The sequence below is a fragment of the Octopus bimaculoides genome, chromosome 10 (genome assembly GCF_046866305.1).
Source record: "Octopus bimaculoides isolate indiv1 chromosome 10, ASM4686630v1, whole genome shotgun sequence".
NCBI lineage: Eukaryota > Metazoa > Mollusca > Cephalopoda > Octopoda > Octopodidae > Octopus > Octopus bimaculoides.
The window spans coordinates 46,047,230-46,061,594 of NC_142937.1; the positions used below are offsets into that span (position 1 = coordinate 46,047,230).

The 14,365-nt window shown below is 36.6% G+C and overlaps 1 protein-coding gene across 8 annotated transcripts in view; it reads left to right on the plus strand.

Moving 5' to 3' along the window:
- LOC106874115 (uncharacterized) overlaps window positions 1–14,365 on the plus strand; it is a 164,398-nt gene that overhangs the window by 124,941 nt on the left and 25,092 nt on the right. For 2 of the 8 annotated variants that reach the window (XM_052971164.2, XM_089358590.1), the window contains exon 2: window positions 7,444–7,482. The exons of the other annotated variants lie outside the window; for them this stretch is intronic. The gene's annotated coding sequence lies outside the window, so the exon portion shown is untranslated. The remainder of the gene's footprint in view (window positions 1–7,443; window positions 7,483–14,365) is intronic. 8 annotated transcript variants of the gene reach the window in all.

Consider the following 14,365-nt stretch of genomic DNA (forward strand, 5'->3'; position numbering starts at 1 on the left):
GATATAGTGAAAAAATATTATGGTGCTCATATTATCAAAATTAAGATATCATATTAGGACCCTGGAACAGAACAAGAAATGAGACAAGGTGGCCAACATATTAAAACTAAAAGTACTCAACTATCTTTGTTTGCTACATGTGCCAGTTTAATACAAAACAATTTTTCCAGAGACCAGGGTATCACACACATAGCAAAACACAATCAAGTGTATAGTCATCATCATCATCATCGTCATTGTTTAAAGTCCGCCCTCCATAATGCAAATGTAATGTGTACATTGTATATTATGTACTTTATTTCTATTATTACATTGTAATATATATAATACAACTAAGGCAGCAAGATGGAAAAATTGTTAGCACACCAGGCAAACATCTTAGTGGCATTTTGCCTGTCTTTATGTTCTGAGTTTAAATTCTTCCTAGGTTGACTTTGCATTTCATACTTTCAGGGTTGATAAAATAAGTGGCAGTTGAGCACTGCGGTTGCTGTATTTGACTTACCCCTCCCTCTGAAATTGCTGGTTTTGTGCCAACATTTGAAGCTAATATAATACAACTTAAAATTCAAAATTTATTCTCACTGTGCAGCCTGCTACCAGATGATCCACAAACTGGTACTAGTCCATGACCTAGTGGTTGGGGACCCCTCTTCTACAGAAACTAACATCAGATATCCTACCAAGTGAGATTGTGCCCTACCTTTGACCTAACTTTTATACAGTTTCTCTGATAGCTATAGCTCATAGCAATAGTAAACAGTAATCAATTCTAGTAATTATCGAGTCTTTACATTAAATGGTATTGCTTTACATTAAATGGTATTGCTTTTGGTCTTTCCTTATCTGATAACACTGGTTACACTACTTCATAAATAATAACCCTAACCCTAGCCCCAACCCTAACCCTATACACTACAGAATGATGAAACTTTGTATACTGGGAAATATGACCTATTCAGAGATATTATATTTATAATGATTTATAGTTCAAATGTATATGGGCCTACATTGTAGAAGAAAAGATGGAGTGATGACTTTTGTAATGTGCTGATTATACTGCAATAATTGTGGTGCTAGTTTGATAATGAATTAGAAAATCTTTAACCTAATGCTTGTGTGAATTGTACATCAAAATTTATAATAATGGGGAAAATGTATTTCTTTAATCATGGAATTTAAACACAAGATAACATTTTGACCAGCAAATGTTGATCTGTTAACTGAGAAAAACTAGAGCTGACTTTTACATGTGATAGATTTTTATTAGAGTATATATGATGTGTATACACACACACACACACACACACACACACATACACATTTGTGTGTGTGAGTCATGTAAATATCAAACATAATGATTCGGAGACTTACTTGAGATCGCCGTTGTCACATTAGAGCAGCTTGTGAAGTCGTGGCATTTTAAAGGTTAACATTATCAAGGCTAATTTATTAAAGCTAATATATAAATGTAGTATATATAAGCGCAAAAAAGTATGTATGTATATAAATGTATGAATGAAGTCTTTAAGGTTTAATATTCAAATCAAGAAAGTGCAATAATAAGGTTTAGCAGTTCAAAACTGTGAGTAGTGAAATGCAGAATTAGGTCCGCTGATTGTGAGAATCAAATATTCATCACTTTGCTAAGAACTGACAATTGTAAGTGCAGATGCTATGGGTTATTTCCCTTGGGTGTTTAAATAAAATATATTAGTTATATGTAGTAGATATAAGGATCCCTTCCAGGGGCCTTATCGATTTTTTTCAACAATCTAAGTAGGTCACGAGGTTTCCAGACATGAGTTCTACTTACATGTCAAGTTTCATCAAAATCGATAAAACGATGTAGAAGTTAGCTAACAACACCACAAACAAACACACTCACAGACAGAATTTCCCACATATGTAGTATATATATATATATATATATATGTCTGTGTGGAAAGAAGTTGTTTTTTTCCTAGGGATATTTATCCAAGCATACACTGGTTTGATTTTATATCAATTAACGATACTGGAAATTCCATATGTGCATATGTACTAGTGCTTATCAGTTGGTTCTTCTTCGATATTAGTACCTTACACTCTTGAAATTCCAGTTGTCACTATAGACGTTCCCATTCTTTCAATATAGGAGAAAAAATTTTAACAATGCAAAGAAAATGGAGAATGTATACACAGAGTAATCAATATATTTATTATAATAGTCAATTCATGTTGCCTCTGTGCATTTCAGTTTAATTACTTAAAATCCATACTTATGCTGTTAAATTGCATTATGAATTTGAAAAAGCAAAAACCTTCATCAGGGCTAAGAATAGAAATTGACTGTTATTTTTTCATACATCCTAACAGATGGAGTATTCATTCTGATTGAATTGTAGTCTGTGCGTCTTGAATTCTAAGATGCACAGACTACAATTCAATTAGAATGAACTCTCCATCTGTTAAGTGTATGAAAAAATAACAGTCGACTTCTACTCTTTGCCCTGATGAAGGTTTTTGCTTTTTCAAATTCATAATGAGATTCAATTAAACCAAAATGCATACAGGCAACATGAATTGATTATTATAATAAATATATTGATTATTCTATGCATACATTCTCCATTTTCTTTGCATTAATATATATATGTGTATATATATTTTGTTGTGTCTGAGGAGAGTCATTCTGTTTTAATGCCTCATTAATTAACGCACTCACTGGTTCGATTTCCACTCATTTACTTATTTATTTTCCTAAAATTTTTGTTGCTTCTTGCAACCTCTTCAATAGACGTTGACTCTGTCCGTTATTGGACATATATATATATATTGCCATATATATATATATTGTCATATATATATATTGACATATATATAGTCATATATACACATCAATCATCACCATCTTCATCGTTTAATGTCTGTTTTCCATGCTGGCATGGGTTGGATTGTTTGATTGAGGTCTGAAAAGCCAGCAGCTGCACCAAGTTCCAATCTGATCTGGCAATATATCTACAGCTGGATGCCCTTCCTAATGCCAACCACTCCGAGAGTGTAGTGGGTGTTTTTTACGTGCCACTGGTACAGGAGCCAGTTAGGTAGCCCTGGCATCGATCACGTTTGGATAGTGCTTTTTGCATGCCACCGGCACAGGAGCCAGTCTGGCAGATCTGGCATTGACTACATTCAGATGGTGCTTTTTATGTGTCATGGACACGGGAGCCAGTCAGGGGGCACTGGCAACTACCACGTTCTGGTGATGCATTTTACGAGCCACTGGAACAGGAGCCAGTCAGGGGGCACAGGCCACAACTACGATTTTGGTTTTACTTGACTCAACAGGTCTTGTATACAACAATATTTGTTGGTTGTGAAACTTGATTAAGAACATTTTAAGCTCCTAATAAATTGTATAAAACTCAATGTGTATACACAATGTGTATTAAATAACCCCTTTTTTTTCTCCTTGTTTGCACAATTCTGTGACATAAAATATGCTCAAACAACAACTAGCACATATTTATATATCTTTTACTTGTTTCAATCATTAGAATGAATCAACCCTAGTGTTTTTTTTTTCTAAAGCCTGGTACTTATTCTATTGATTGGTTCTGCTGAACTGCTAAGTTATGGGGATGTAAACACACCAACACCGGTTGTCAAGTGATAGTGGTGGACACAAACAGAAAGACACACACACATATACAACAAGCTTCTTTCAGTTTCCATCTGCCAAATCCACTCAATAGGTTTTAGTCAGGTGGCCAAGGTGCCATGCAGTGGGACTGAACCCAGAATCTGCGCCTGTATTCATAAAATCTAATTCTTTACATTATTCTTCTTAATCTTAGATAAAGCCCAACAAACAATTATTTTTCTGCATACTGATAACTTAAACTTAATTAGGGTTAAATTAACAGAAGAATGAACTTACCCAAATATTGGTAAAACAGAGAGAGTAGTAAAAGAAATGGTCATTATACGAGTAAACCACAGACTGGCAGCTACCTTGTTTCCCATCGTATAATTCCATACTGTGGTTCTGTATGTGTGTGTGTGTGTGTATATATATATATATATATATATATATATATATATATATATATATGTATATATATATATTATCATTATCTAATGCCTACATTTCCATGCATGCATCAGATGGAATTTGTTGATGGCTGGATGCCCTTCCTACCACCAACCCTCATCAGTTTTTAAGCAAGATAATATTTCCAATGGCCAGATATGTTTTCCATGGAAGACTGAAAACAAAAGCATTGCTTGTATGATGATGATATTTGTTTACAATCATTAAATGATAGACAGGGGAGAGAGAGAGAGAGAGAGAGAGAGAGAGAGAGAGAGAGAGAGAGAGGATGGACTTCTTTCAGTTTCTGCCTACTGAACCTACTCATAGGGCTTTGGTTGACTCAAGGCTATCACAAAAGACACTTGCCCAAGGTGCTGTGTAGTGGGACTGAACTCAAGACCACTTGGTTCGGAAGCAAGCTTCTCAACTACACACCCACAAAAGTAGGTTCAGCTAAGTGGGTTGTGACTTTCAATCTCACGTATCGGGTTCACTCCTGGTGTGTGAGAACCTGGGGAAAATGCCTTCTAGCATAGCCTCATGTCAACTCAAGCCTTGTGAGTGAAAATAGGTAGATGGAAACTATGTTGAAGCTTGTCAGACAAAGTGTACTTTCAATTTAAAGGCTTAGCCTTGTCATACTCTGTGTTGAATTGATTCTGTCTGAATATTTATGTTTGTGAAATACTCAGCCACTTACATCCTAATTCAGTGTGTAAATAGTTTAATTGATAGAACAACTGGGATACTCAAAAGTGTTACACAATGTATTTTCTCTCTCACTCTGTCTATATGTGTGTGTGTGTGTGTATTTATAATGCAGTACAGTGTACACAATTTAAGTATCAAATTAAAATAGCTATCTATGAATCATACTTAATGTAAACACTCAGGCAAGTTACTGGCAGTTTTTGTTTGAGATGAAATCTCTTATGGATGCTGTGTTTTAAAATATGACTAGCAGTATAGCCCGGCTTTGCCCGGGATTAAGCTAATCAAGTTCTTTATTTCAAACCAAACTAAGTAACATGACGTCAAATTTGGGCAGAATCCGTGTTGCAACTGGAGTGCATGGGTTGAGAGTTTGATCGGCAGAGGTGATCAGGTTACACATGCCATCCCTTTGAAAACACCACCGCCATCATCTAACCCCTCTTTGCTCATGGGTTAGGAACCCGGAGAACATTATTTTTCTTTGTGGTTGGGTCGTTGATGACCTCTTTCTAGCATATTGGATGTCCACCTAGTGGTCATCCCTTATACACGTGTAATACAATTTTTTCTGAATTTTCAGATTTGTTATATGCTAGGCCACTTGGTTTTAAATTGAATTAATATTCAATTTATCATCCTATCTATATAAATATATATATATATATATATATTTATTTATATGAGCAACACACACATACACACACGCACGTATGTACACCAATTGCATACATATTTTTTGTACGCATACATGTTCGTATGTGTGTGCGTGTGTTGTCCGTATATCAACAAAACACACACACCTTGCCTTACATATATATACGGATAAATGATTTGAAATAAATATATTTTGGAAATGGCGATTTACGGTACAATACCTAGAAACGTGAAAATCAGACCACATGGGTTTGTTTACATCAATTCGGCAGAGATAGAGAGAGCGCGTTCTCCCTCTCTATCTCTCTCCCTCCCTTACTCACATTTATCTCTCTCTTTTTCTTTCTTTCTTTCTCTCTCTCTCTCTCTCTCTCTCTCTCCCTGTCTCACACACACAGCAACATTACACACACACAACAACATTACACACACACACATGCTACTCTCTCACACTAACAAAACAACTTCACATATACACCACACTTTCTGTCTGGCATACTCACTATAAAAAGATAGCGTCTATTTCTTTTTGGCAACATCTGTTTTGTGTGTAATGTTGCTGTGTGTGTGTGTGAGAAAGAAAGAAAGAAAGAGAGATAACTGGCATGTGTATGTAAGGGAGGGAGAGATAGAGAGAGGGAGAGAGAAAGAGAGAGAGAGAGAGAGGGTATCTTTTTCTGTTTGATTGCTGCTTACCACACAGACGCTGGCAAAGAAATGTATCTCTCCTTCACCCTCCCTCTCACAAACATACAATCTCTCTCTCTCTCTCTCTTTCTCTCTCTCTCTCTCTTTCTCTGTCTCTCTCTCTTTCTCTCTCTCTCTCTCTCTACTTCAGCGCGTACGCACAGATTTGACTTCGCCATGTCAACAAACTTCAAAATTGGTAAAAGTTTATCGATTTTTACAGGTATACGCGGGTACCTCTGAGAGAGAAAGTTCACTAGAATGCACATAGGGTCATTCCGAATCTTCTCCTAAAATTGGAGCGACATGCGTGCTAATTTGTGGACGTGCATAAACCACATTCACGTACACACACACACACACACACAAACATCTTCTGTTTTATAGATATTGATATATATTGTACAATAAGAGAGAATTTTTTCTTCATGGTAACTGCAGTGAATTTGCCTTTAGCAGTTGAGATATGTCACAAAGAGATTTTAACTAACCTAAAGTTCACAATATATATATATATATATATATATATATATATATATCAGAGGGAGATGAAAAATCATCTCGGCAGCAGCAACCAGCAAAAGTGTCAGATTTATTTCAGCCTTGTTGTGTTCTTGTTGGCCAGTGTCAGGACAATGTTTTTGTCTCCCTCCAGTATGTATTATGTTTTTATGTCCATAATAGATTTTATCGCAGATGAAAACTGCAGTAATTTGCCTGTCAACAGTGTGTGTTCATTATCATACATACACATCTCTCTCTCTCTCTCTCTCTCTCTCTAATATATATATATATATATATATATATATATATATATATATATATATATATACATATATATATATATATATATATGGGAGAATGTACGAAAAAAACAACAACAGACGAGGACAGGTGGTGTAAACAACAAAAGGATATATATATGTATATATATATATATGGCAATACTTTAAAAGGATTATTTGTGGAATTCAGTGCTTAGTATTCAAAGAAAGTTATGTAATATACCATAGAACATGAGGGCTTACTAATTCTCGATGAGAAAATATTTATTATTATAAGCATTAAATTAAATTAGGTACTTTACATGCAGAGATTCTTGATAGAAAAATATGTATTCAGAGATGCCTATGGGAAATGAATTACGAGTCTGCTCAATCTGGATGTTAATCATTACACCAAGGCTGCTAGCCACTGCTTGTTCATGAAATGTCAATATGAAAGCTTCTTTGCTTATATATCTATCTCATCTCCAACATGAAAACCTTTCTATATTTCCCTTAATGTCATTTATCTTTTTCTTTTTTCAGTCATTGGGTTGTGGTCATGCTGGGGCAACACCTTGAAAGGTTTAGTTGAACAAATAGACACCAGTCTATTTTTTATTTTTAAGTTTGTTATTTATTCTATCAGTCTTTTTTGCTGAACTGCTAAGTTATGGGGATGTAAAACGACCAACATTAGTTGTTAAGTAGTGGTAGGGATGAAAGATAGACACATACACCCAAACACACACACACATACATACAAGGGACTTCCACACAGTTTTTATCTACAAAATTCACTTACAAGGCTTTGGTTGGCCCTGGACTATAGTAAAAGACACTTGCTGAAGGTGCTGTGCAGTGGGACGGAACCTAAACCACATGGTTGCAAAGTGACCTTCTTAACCCACACAAACATGCTTGTGCTTTACTCTATCATTGATAAATGTATTTATATTCTATATATTTTATATACCTAGATATCATATATATTATATATCTAGACATACATGCTATATATATATATCTGTTATGCAATAGAGTGGAGGCGCAATGGCCCAGTGGTTAGGGCAGCGGACATGCAGTCATATGATTGCGGTTTCGATTCCCAGACCGAGCATTGTGAGTGTTTATTAAGCAAAAACACCTAAAGCTCCACGAGGCTCCGGCAGGGGATGGTGGCGAACCCTGCTGTACTCTTTCGCCATAGCTTTCTCTCACTCTTTCTTCCTGTTTCTGTTGTGCCTGTATTTCAAAGGACCAGCCTTGTCACACTGTGTTACGCTGAATATCCCCAAGAACTGTTAAGGGTGCACGTGTCTGTGGAGTGCTCAGCCACTTGCACGTTAATTTTACGAGCAGGCTGTTCCGTTGATTGGATCAACTGGAACCCTCGACGTTGTAAGCAATGGAGTGCCAACAACAACAACATGCAATAGAATTTCTGTTTTTTTTATTTATAAGTAAAATAAATACTGCTAGTAGGACCTGTGGAAATTTCACAGAATGGAAAAAATTAAGAGAACCTATTTAAGAAAGAAAGGATGACTTCATAGCATTCATAGTTTAGCTTTCTTTAAATATTCTTGACATTCATCTACATTCATTTCTACATGTCTTTGCTGGTGTTGACTTTTTCCTCTTTTTATCATATCTTCTTGCTATTCTTCTCTGATCCATGCTTTATATCTGTGCATCCTTTCTTGGGAAGGTTGCAACTGTGTTTCTTGTGAATTCAGAGTTTAGGCTAAATTAACCCTTATAAACAAATATCAATTTTTTAAGTGAGCAGATGATAAATAATTGTACTTATGTGTATGCAATGGTCACTATAAAAAAATTTAATCCAATCAAAAGATTACTTTTCAATATTAATACATCACTGCTATCTTCTCCCAGCTTTCTCTCTCTCTTTAACTGCCTCCCCTCTCTCTCTCTGTCTATCTTTCCCTTCAGCTAACTTTTTAACCATGTAATAAGTATTCCTTCCCCACCCCACTGCATATCTCTGCCTCTTTTCCTCTCAGTCGTTTTCGCTCATTCTTTGCCTCTACTTTCAGCAGATCACATGACCATTTGGCCTTCATGTATTAATGTTAATCACCTTTCTCTATTTTTCCTCTCCTCTTTCTTCACTCCTCCCCACCTCTCTCTCTCTCACGTACACTCCACCTCTCACTCACTCCACCTCTCACTCACTCCATCTCCACAACTAATGTATAATGGGTGAACGAACAAGCAGATCATCATCATCATCATCATCATCATCATCCTCATCATCATCATCATCATCATCATTTAATGTCCGTTGTCCATGTTGGCACGGGCTGGATGGTTTGACTAGGGTTGGCAAGCTGGAAGGCTGCACCAGACTCTGGTCTGATTTGGCATGGTTTCTACGGCTGGATGCCCTTCTTAATGCCAACCACTTCAAGAGTGTAATGGGTGCTTTTACGTGCCACCAGCACGAGTGCCATTTGCGTGACATTGGTATCTGCCACAACTGCGATTTTGCTTAACTTGATGGGTCTTCATCTCAAGCACGACATAATGCTAAAGGTCTCAGTCATTGCCTCTGTGAGGCCAACACTCAAAAGGAGCTCAGCCACTTTGCCTTCATGAGGTCCAACATTCAAAAAGTGCTTTTTACATGCCACCAGCACAGGCGCCAGTTATGTGACACCAGCATCAGCCATGACTATGATTTCACTTGACTTGACTGGTCTTTTCAAGCACAGCATATCAAAGGTCTCGGTCACTAGTCATTGCCTCTGTGAGGCCCAAAGTTCGAAGATCATGTTTCACCACCTCATTCCATATTTTCCTGGGTCTACCTCTACCACAGGTTCCCTCTACAGTTAGAGATTGGTGCACTTCTTTACACAGCTGTCCTCATCCATATGCATCACATGATCATAACAATGCAGTGTGATACCTCTTATACCTAACTTTTCTCTCAAGATGCTTACACTCTGTTGAACATGCGCACTGACATTGCACGTCCAGCGAAGCATACTAACTTCATTTCTTTCAAGGCTATGCATGTCCTCAGCTATCACAGCCCATGTTTCACTGCCATGTAACACAGCTGTTCACACTCAGGCATCAAACAATCTGCCTTTCACTCTGAGGGAGAGGCCCTTTCTTGCCAGCAGAGGTAGGAGCTCTCTGAACTTTGCCCAGCCTATTCTTATTCTCACAGCTGCACTCTTGGAGCATCCACCTCCACTACTAACTTGGTCACCTAGACAACAGAAGCTGTCTGCTAGAGATAGCATCTTCCACATACAAAAGCTTTCTCTGTTAACTTTCCTCTGATATTGCTGCATCTTTTGTGTTCATAGCTTACACTGGGGGCATCTTATGGAGTTTCTACCTATGCCTTTTCTACAGATCGAGTAGGGCCATCTGCCTGAAGGGATTTGTGATTTGTCTGCTTTCCTACTTACTAAGTCTTTGGTTTTTGTGAGGTTAACTCTAAGGCCCTTTGATTCTAGACCTTGCTTCCATACCTGGAACTTCTCTAGTTTTGGTAGTGATTCAGCTATAAGAGCAAAGTCATCAGCATAGAGGAGCTCCCAGGGGCAGTCTGTCTTAGATTCCTTGGATATTGCCTAGAGGGCTATGATGAACAAAAGGGGGCTGAGGACTGATCGTTTGGTGAACCCCTGCTTGTACCCTGAATTCTTCGCTGTACTTGTTGCCCATCCTTATATATGTATAATTATAAATATATATATATTGCCTAGAGGATTATGATGAACATGCGGGGGCTATATATATATATATATATATATATATATATAGTTCAAAAACACAATAACAAAAAAACAAAAAAACAACAAAGTGAGGACGTGATATGGATAGTATTATTGGACGCTCATTTCGTTTTTGGATTTGATTTGCAAGATTTTTTATGTGATTTCGTGTGTTGAAGCATATTCTGTTGTGTCTGGGGAGAGTCATTTTCTTATCGTGCCTTAAAATTTAACACACTCACTGTTAAAATTTCCACTTATTATTTTTATTTTCCTAAAATTTTTGTTGCGTCTTGCAACCTTTTCAATAGAGTCAAGACTATTGAAAATGTTGCAAGACGCAACGAAAATTTTAGGAAAATAAAAATAAGAAATAAGTGGAAATTTTAACGGTGAGTGTGTTAAATTTTAAGGCACAATAAGAAAATGACTCTCTCCAGACACAACAGTATATATATATATATATATATATATATAGTTTACAGAAAAACAAAAGACGAAGATAGGTGTACGAACAACAAGTAGGTGTATTAGTTTGACGCTCAGGAAAGAGAGAAAGTCTTTTATGTTTCGTTTTTGTATTTGGCTTGCAAGATTCTTTATGTGAATTTGTGTGTTGAAGCATATTTTATGGTGTTTGGGGAGAGTCGTTCTCTTTTAGTGCCCTGCTACTTAACACACTCACTGTATGTCTATGTTTGTGTGCGTGTACATGTGTGCATGTGTGTGTGTGTGTGCACCTTTGTGTGCACCTCCATCTTCCTGCATGTGCATGCTTGAGCATGTCCATGTGTATGGGTCCGTGTGACCATCCACATGTATTTGCTACGCATAGATGTGTGTCTCCATATGTGTCCCTGTGTGAGTGAAGCGTGCACATGTGTACATGGTCATATGTTTCAGTCTTTACATGTGTGTGCACGTGTGTATATGGTCATGTGTTTCAGTCTTAACCTGTGCATGTATGTGTGCACGTGTGTGTGTATACCTGTTTGTCCACCTACACATCCATTCACCTACATAACAACTCTACCTGTCTATATATAAACTGTGAGTGCTGGGGCATGACCACCTTCCAGGTATATCTCCCATTTAGCACTGGGGATACTCCACCTATGAGAACACACTCCTGCACTTGTGTGAGTGTTGGGCTCCTTGGGTGCTTGGACAAAATGCGGATGTCAAGTTGACCCAGTGTGCCTCCATGTTGGTCCCTGGCATGCTTGTAGAGTATGGAGGACTGCTTTTTGTAGTCAGATTGAATAGTTGTGATTATAAGTCTGTACTTTATCACCAAATATATTTTTCAGTGATATTAATTTTTTTTATATGTACTATAACAATTCTAATGCATAGTGTAATACATCCTCCCACCCAACAAGGTGATGAGCTGTCAAAATCATAAGCACTCCAAACAAAATGCTTTGTGGTATTTAGTCTGTCTTTGCATTCCACTGAGGTTGACTTTGCCTTTCATCCTTTTTTTTTTTGGGGGGGGGGGGTGATAAAATAAGTACCAGTTGAGTACTGGGGATAATGTAACCAACTAGCCCCTCCCTCCCATAAAATTTCAGGCCTTGTACTTATTGTAGAATGGAATACAATACAGTACCCCAACTCATGCACATCATTTAGAGAACAGAATATCCACTGTGGATTTTTAAATTAGAATGAAAGTTGATGCTTTTATATTTTTTGACTTTAAGTTATTATTTTTTATTATTATCAGCGTTCTTGCATCATCATCAAATATAAGTTTTTAAAATTCGTCAGTTTCCTTTTTTTTTTTTTTTTGAGGAAAATGTGGTATCATTTTGTAGAATACATGGATTAATTAAGTGTAAGAAAATATTTCTAGCTTTGTTTAAAAAAAAATCTTGGGGTTATAACTCCAAGAGAAAGAATATGTGGGTTTTGACATTTAAAAATCATGATTTTTGACCTAGTTTGGTTTCATTTGTCTTCAATTTCTCTCTCATTTATTCAGTGTGTGTGTGTTCGGAATAAACTCATCTGGTGATATACATTTGGCAATTATTGTGTGAAGAAAATTATTTGACATACTGTAGAGAATGTGAATTACTTTATTCTAAATGTAATCTTCCAAGTCTACCCTGAAAATAATTTTCGAGTTTGTTCTTTAGTTCTGTTAGTAACATTTTAATCATTTCTAAAGGACTTATTATTATATAATTGTTTACGTGTAATATAAATGCCTTATTATACTATAAAATTATACTGTAGGGGTGTTAACCTTCAGAGCCAAGTAGATATTGTATTTGTTTCACAGTAGAGAGATATATAAACTTTTTCTTAAATTTTGTATGATTTTGGATGCTATGTTTAATGATTGTTTAAAGTGAAATGAAAATTTGTGGTTTGAGTTATTCATTTGTCCATCCATTGTCTGCACATGGACCAATATCTTTTGTACCCAGTTACATTCTTCAGTGACATGCACTCACTTTTTGTGTTGGGTTAACATTATAAACACTGACCATGGTTGCTTCATCTTGTTTTTATGTCTCACTAGCACGCAACATCATACATTTTATATAGAATTGGGGTTTAATGTCTGTTGAATGACTCCTGTATTTTCTAGAAATATCTTGTGAATATGTTCTTTGTAATATTGATTTAAAAAAGAAAATAAGGTTGGGGAAATTGAATTAAGTGGTAAAATGCTGAATGAAATACCTTATAGCTTTTAATTGCATCCCTGTTCATTCAGAATTCAGATCTTACCTGGGTTGATTTTTGCCTTTCAACCCTATGAAGTTCATAAAATAAGTACTTGGAGGATCCAAGGAGGGGGGGAATGAGGGGCACATGTCCCCCGCCCCACTCAAGAAAAGAAATGCACCTTTCTAAATAATGTTATTACCCTCTTTTCTCCTGGAATTGTATTCCCTTCTGACCTTGTACCCTCCCTTTGAAAAATTCCTGGGACTGCGCCTGGTACTGGTAATATAATGAGGTTGATTCAGATTATTAATAATTGTACTGCTTCCTCTTAAAAAAATTAGCTTTACAGTGAATGAAAAGACATTATTAAACAGATCAAAGGTGTTTGCTCTGTACTTTTATGGTTAGTAGCAACGACCAAGAGGTAACTCCTCAGCTGAAACCATCACCATCATCATCACTATTGTCATTTTAACATCCACCTTTCCATGCTTGCATAGGTCAGGTGAAATTTGTTAAGGTGGATTTTCTTCAGCCAGATGCCCTTCCTGTTGCCAACTCTTACCTGTTTCTAAGATAATATTCTCCATGACTAGACATGTTTCACAGAAAAATATCTTCACTTCATGTGATCTAAATCATGCAAGCATGATTTAGATCATATAAAGTCAAGACAAGGAAGCTGTAATGCATACATACACATGCACATATGTGTGTGTATATACAATGAGCTTCTTTCAGTTTCCATTCTCACTCACAGGGCTAAAGCAGAAGACACTTGCCCAAGGTGCCACACATTGGGACTGAACCTGAGATCATGTGGTTGGAAAGCAAACGTCTTACTACAAAGCCATGCCTCTGCCTATTATCATTGGTTAGTTTTGATTTTCAGTTGAAGTCAACTTTCTCCACTGTTTGCTAGTTTCTATTGGGAAGTTATGACAGCTACAGATTCTTATTTATCCCTTTTCTAAAATTCCAGTCTTGTCAAAGGAAAAACAATTACCAGTTAAAGGTACAGCATG